This window comes from Carlito syrichta, unplaced genomic scaffold (assembly GCF_000164805.1).
Source record: "Carlito syrichta isolate Samal-C Ts95f unplaced genomic scaffold, Tarsius_syrichta-2.0.1 Scaffold309891, whole genome shotgun sequence".
In the NCBI taxonomy this organism is placed as follows: Eukaryota; Metazoa; Chordata; class Mammalia; order Primates; family Tarsiidae; genus Carlito; species Carlito syrichta.
Genome location: NW_007253987.1, coordinates 449048 through 455036, shown reverse-complemented (window position 1 = coordinate 455036; position 5989 = coordinate 449048).

Here is a 5989-nt window from a genome sequence, read left to right as displayed (position 1 = left end):
CCTCAGTGTGCAAACATACTTTAATTTGAAATGGGCCGTATGCTTAAACATAAAACTGGAAAACATAAAACTTCTAAAAGAAATAATAGAAAATAGTCCTCATGTGTTTGAAATACACAAAAACTTCTTAAACAGAACACAAAAGGCATTAGCATAAAACATTGATTATTGGACTTCATTAACATTTTTAATGTTTTTTCTTTCAATGACGTTATAAAAGGAATGAAATGGCAAGTATGAAACAAAGGTTTAAAAATATTTTCCAAAAAGATATTTTATGCCTGCGCTAAAGTGCATGAAAAACGCTCAGCATTATTAGTCATTGGAAATGTAAATCAGAACCGTCATGAGACGCTATTACTCACTAACTATAGAAGAATAAAATAAAATAAAAACAAAAATAAAAAAGAACACAGTATCAGCTGATGTCCAGGAAGTAGAGTACATGAAATTTTTGTATGTTGCTAGCAGAAATATAAAATGCTGCAACCACTTTGGATAATTCCAGCAGTTTTTTAGAAAGCTAAACATTCACTTACCAAGTGATTTGACAAATTATTTCTAGATATTTACCTAATAGTGATGAAATCATACATCTAGAAAAGACACATATGCGAATGTTGATACCAGTTTTATTTATAATGGCAAATAATTGATAATTATTCAAAGATTCAACAGGTAAGAAATGTTTATTAATGTGGTATAGCTAATACTACTCAGGAATACTATTCAGGAACAAACTATTGAACTGTCCAACAAAATACATGAAACTCAAAAGCATTCTGCTAAATAAAGGAGTCTTATACATAACAGTCACACTCTATCACTATATGTATATACATATATATATTCATATAAAATTTTTGAAATAAAAAAAAATCTCTTATGGTTACCAAATGAAGATAAGTAGTTGCCTGAATGGATCAAATGGTAAGAGAGAATGGACTGCAAAGGGCATTCATTCTGTACTCACGCAGGTGTACACATTGCAAAAATGCCTACTGAAAAGTGCACTGAGGACTTCAGGCAAGATGGCAATGGGACAGCATGGTCTGTGAGACCCTCTGCAAAAGACAACACTCAGAAAGACCCTAGCTTTCTCCCAAGGGCTGCAGACCCATCTTCTGCAGCCTGCTCTTCACAGGAAGCTCAGCCACCAGCATCACCCGCTGTCACTACTCAGCTATCACGGCAGTCTGGGCTGCTCCTGCAGTCGCGGATGCCGCCACTGTGGTCATTCTCAGCTCATGCCTGAAGCGACCCACAACTTCAGTCCATGAAGCCCCCAAAAGCAGGTCTTCTGAGATCACCGCTACCCAGCTGCTACTGCCACTGCCACACCATGCCCCTAGCCCAGAGACAGGACTGTGGAACTTCCCCCTGTGTGGGGGGAAATTGCCATGGCAGGTCACGGATCTGTAACCAGCTAACTCCCCTCTGGACTGCAGCCGTGAGATAGCACCACCTGCTGGGGGTCCAAGGCAACAACATCAAAACAGGAATGGCAAAGGCTCATCCCTCTTGATAAATAGAAAAAGCCAGATCTCAGTAATAGACTAAGCAGGGGGCCCATATCTGAACTGTTCTTCACAGCAGGCCAGGGGCAACTGACCCTAACTGTGAACAATTCTGCCAGCTTGCAAAGACAGCTAGAAATCAGAGCTGAAAGGTCATTGGACTTAAAGGAAAAGTCTCAGAGTGTGCTTGGTTGGTTCTGTTAGTCTACTGACTTTAATCTATTCCTTTTCCCTTTTTTTCTTCTTTTTTTCTTTTTCCTTTTTGCTTATTTCTCTGTAAACCCCATCTTTCTAAAAAGGAATAGCACACCAAAAAGGAAGTTGGTCAGCATGTACATTAGCATCATTGCAAGTTTTAGCTTTTTATATGGTTTTTGGTTAGTTTTCAGTCGTGGTTATTGTTTTTCTTTATATTTGTTTCAGTCTTTGTGTATCTTTTCACTTACCAGTTGGTACACCCATCTGTTTTCCCTCTCACTCCTCTCTCTCTTTCAACCCCCCTTCTCCCCCCACTGTCTGCTCCATTCTTTTCCTTCTGTTAACCTCATTTTGTTTTCAGGGAGTAAACCTACAACCCCACTGCATGGACAGACTCCAAGGCAGTGGGAAGTGGGTTTCAGACTATCCATACACCTCTTGGCAGATACCAGGCTCTGCAGAGGTATTTTGAATCACAGCTCCCCCCTTAATAAAACCCCAAAACTACAAAAAGCACTGCCCTCAACCTATAGTCCAACTCTAGAACTGAACAAAGCAAGAGGAAATACATTAGGAAGAATAGGAGACTGGACAAACAGCAGTAAAAGAAATCCCTCCACTCCTGAATAACAGATTACAGAAGACAGGGAAGTGGAGGGAAGGGAAAAGTATGAGGAAAATCTGCACAAACAAAAGAAGAATGTAGGGTTCACACAGACCCCTGGGAGGTCAGACACTAAGAAAACAGACTTCAGAACACAAACAATGAAGAGCCCCCAGAATGACTGGTCACAAGCAACAAACTCAAACATCAAGGCATTAATAGAGAGAATTTAAAAAATTGAGGAGACAAGAGGAAAATAGGAAGGAGCTGATGACAGAAATAACAGCAGTAAAGAATACTGTGATGGAAATAAATAACAAACTAATAAGCATGGAAAGCAGAATTAGCCAAGCAGAAGAAAGAATCCCAGAACGTGAAGACCAAAATACAGAACTAACCCAAACTGTCAAAAACATAGAAAAGAAGGTTAAAAGGTCAGAACAAAACCTTCAGGAGATGAATGATTACTTCAAGAGGAAAAACCTAAGAGTAATTGGCCTTCCTGAGGCAGAGAAAGAATCAGAGGTCACACTGGAACAAATATTTCATGAAATCATTCACGAAAACTTCCCTCATCTCATCAGTGATGCAAAAATTCAAGCACAAGAGATTCAGAGAACTCCTGAAGGACAACAAATGAGAAGACCAACTCCCAGACACATAATAATTCACCTAAACAAAGTAGCTATAAAAGAAAAAATCCTAAAGACAGCAAGAGAAAAAGGTCAGACTACCTACCAGGGAAGACCAATTCAAATAACAGCAGATTTATCCACAGAAACCCTCCAGTCTAGGAGAGCCTGGAGCCCTATCTTCAAAGTTCTAAAAGATAAACAATTTCAACCAAGAATAACCTACCCAGCCAAGCTAAGCTTCATTAGTGAGGAAGAATTGAAATCTTTTCCAGATACCAATCCCTAAAAACCTGCGCTGCCACCAGAACACCTCTACAAGAAACACTTAAGAAAGTACTGAACACGGAAGAAAAGGAAAAAAGAACAACAACATTTTTCACAAGAGTACAGGCAAAAGATTAAAAACAAATATGAACCAACTCGAAAACCAAAAGAAAGACAACAAACAAACAGGAACAACAACTCTGTAAGAAACTTATGACAGGGATCAACTCTTGCATTTCAATTATTGGTCTAAATGTGAATGGACTAAATGCACCACTGAAAAGACATAGAATGGCAAAATCGATAAAATATCACCAGGCAACAATCTATTGCCTTCAAGAGACTCACCTCACTAGAAAGGACATTCATAGACTCAAAGTAAGAGAATGGGAAACATATTTTCAGGCGAACGGAACACAAAAGAAAGGAGGAGTAGCGATCTTAATTTCAGACAAAATACCCTTCAGGCTATTAAAAATTAAAAAAGATACAGAAGGCAACTACATAATGATAAAAGGTTCAATCCATCAACAAGAAATATCCATCTTAAACATATATGCACCCAACATAGGAGCACCAATTTTCATAAAGCAGCTTCTAGGTAAACTAAATAAACATATTGACTCCAACACCATCATAGCTTGGGACTTCAACACCCCACTCACAACCCTAGACAGATCATCAAGACAAAAAATCAGCAACAAGATCCAAAACATCAATGTGACTCTTGACCAAATGGACTTAATTGATATCTACAGAACACTCCATCCAAAGACCAGAGAATATACATTCTACTCATCACCTCATGGAATGTACTCTAAGATCGACCACATACTAGACCATAAATCAAGTATAAGCAAATTTAAAAGAACCAAAATTTTACCATACACCTTCTTGGACCACAGTGGAATAAAAATAAACATCAACACCAACAAGGTCCCCCTAAAACCCACAAAGACATGGACACTAAACAGCATGATGCTAAACAACTCCTGGGTCAATGATGAAATCAAAACAGAGATTAAAAGTCACCTGGAAACAAATGAAAATAAAGAAACATCTTACCAAAAATCTCTGGGAGCCATGAAAGCTGTAGTAAGAGGGGAATTTATATCCCTACAAATGCACATGAAGAAAATGGAAGGATCACAAATTAATAGCCTAACAAGCCACCTAAGGAAGCTGTAAAAGCAAGACCACTAAAACCCTAATTTCAGCAGAAGAACCCAGATCATAAAAATAAAAGCCCAAATCCAGGACATAGAAGACAAAAAGGTAATACAAAAAAATCAATGAAACAAAAAACTGATTTTTCAAAAGGATAAACAAGATCAATGGTCCCCTAGCTAGACTGACCAAGAAAAAAAGAGAAAAAGCCCAAATAAACACAATCAGAAACACAAAAGATGAAGTCACATCTGACCCTGAAGAAATACAAAAGATCATTGAGACAACTACGTACACTTGTATGGAAACAAACTTGAAAACCTTAAGGAAATGGAGGACTTTCTGACATCACACAACCTACCTAGGTTGAAACAAGAAGAAATTGAAACCCTAAATAGACCAATAACAATCAAGGAAATTGACTACGTAATAAGAAAACTACCTACAAAAAAAAAAAAAAGCCCTGGTCCAGATGACTTTCCAGCAGAATTCTACAAGACATTTAAGGAGGAGCTGACATCAATTCTACTGAAGGTATTCCAGGCAATTGAAAAAGATGGAACTCTCCCCAAATCATTTTACGAAGCTAACAGCACATTGATACCCAAGCCAGGTAAAGACCCAACAAAGAAAGAGAACTACAGGCCAATATCTTTGATGAACACACATGCTAAAATTCTCAACAAGATCCTAGCAAACCAGATTCAACAACATATCTCAAAAATCATGCATCATGACCAAGTAGGCTGCATACCTGGGATGCAAGCCTGGTTCAACATTCGTAAAACCAAAAATGTAATTTAATACATCAACAAAAACCACATGATCATATCATTAGATGCAGAAAAAGCTTTTGATAAAATCCAGCACCCCTTCTTGATAAAAACCCTTGAACATCTAGGCATACTGGGAACATACCTCAAAATAGTAAAAGCCATCTACGAGAAACCCACAGCCAGCATACTCCTAAATGGACAAAAATTGGAACCAATTCCCCTGAAAACTGGAACTAGACAAGGATGCCCACTCTCACCCCTCCTGTTCAACATAGTATTGGAAGTCCTGGCTAGAGCAATCAGAGAAGAGGAGGCAATCAGAGGTATTCAAATAGGAAAAGAGGCAGTCAAGTTATCTCTCTATGCAGATGATATGATTGTGTACCTTGAAAACCCAAGAGAATCTGTCAAAGTCCTCCTTACATTGATAAAGGCCTTTGGCAAAGTCTCAGGATACAAAATAAATGTACAAAAGACAATCGCATTTCTCTACACCAATAATAAACAAACAGAAACCCAAATAAAAAACACAATTCCATTCACAATAGCCACAAAAAAAATGAAATACCTTGGCATCTTCCTAACCAGAGACGTGAAAGACCTTTACAATGAAAATTACAAAACACTGCTCAAAGAAATCAAAGCTGACACGAACAAATGGAAAAATATCCCATGCTCATGGATCGGAAGAATCAACATTGTGAAGATGTCCATCCTACCTAAGGCAATCTACAAATTCAATGCAATATCCATTAAATTACCAACAACATTCTTCTCAGACCTAGAAAAGCAACATAGAATTCATAGGGAAACACAAACGTCCAGATA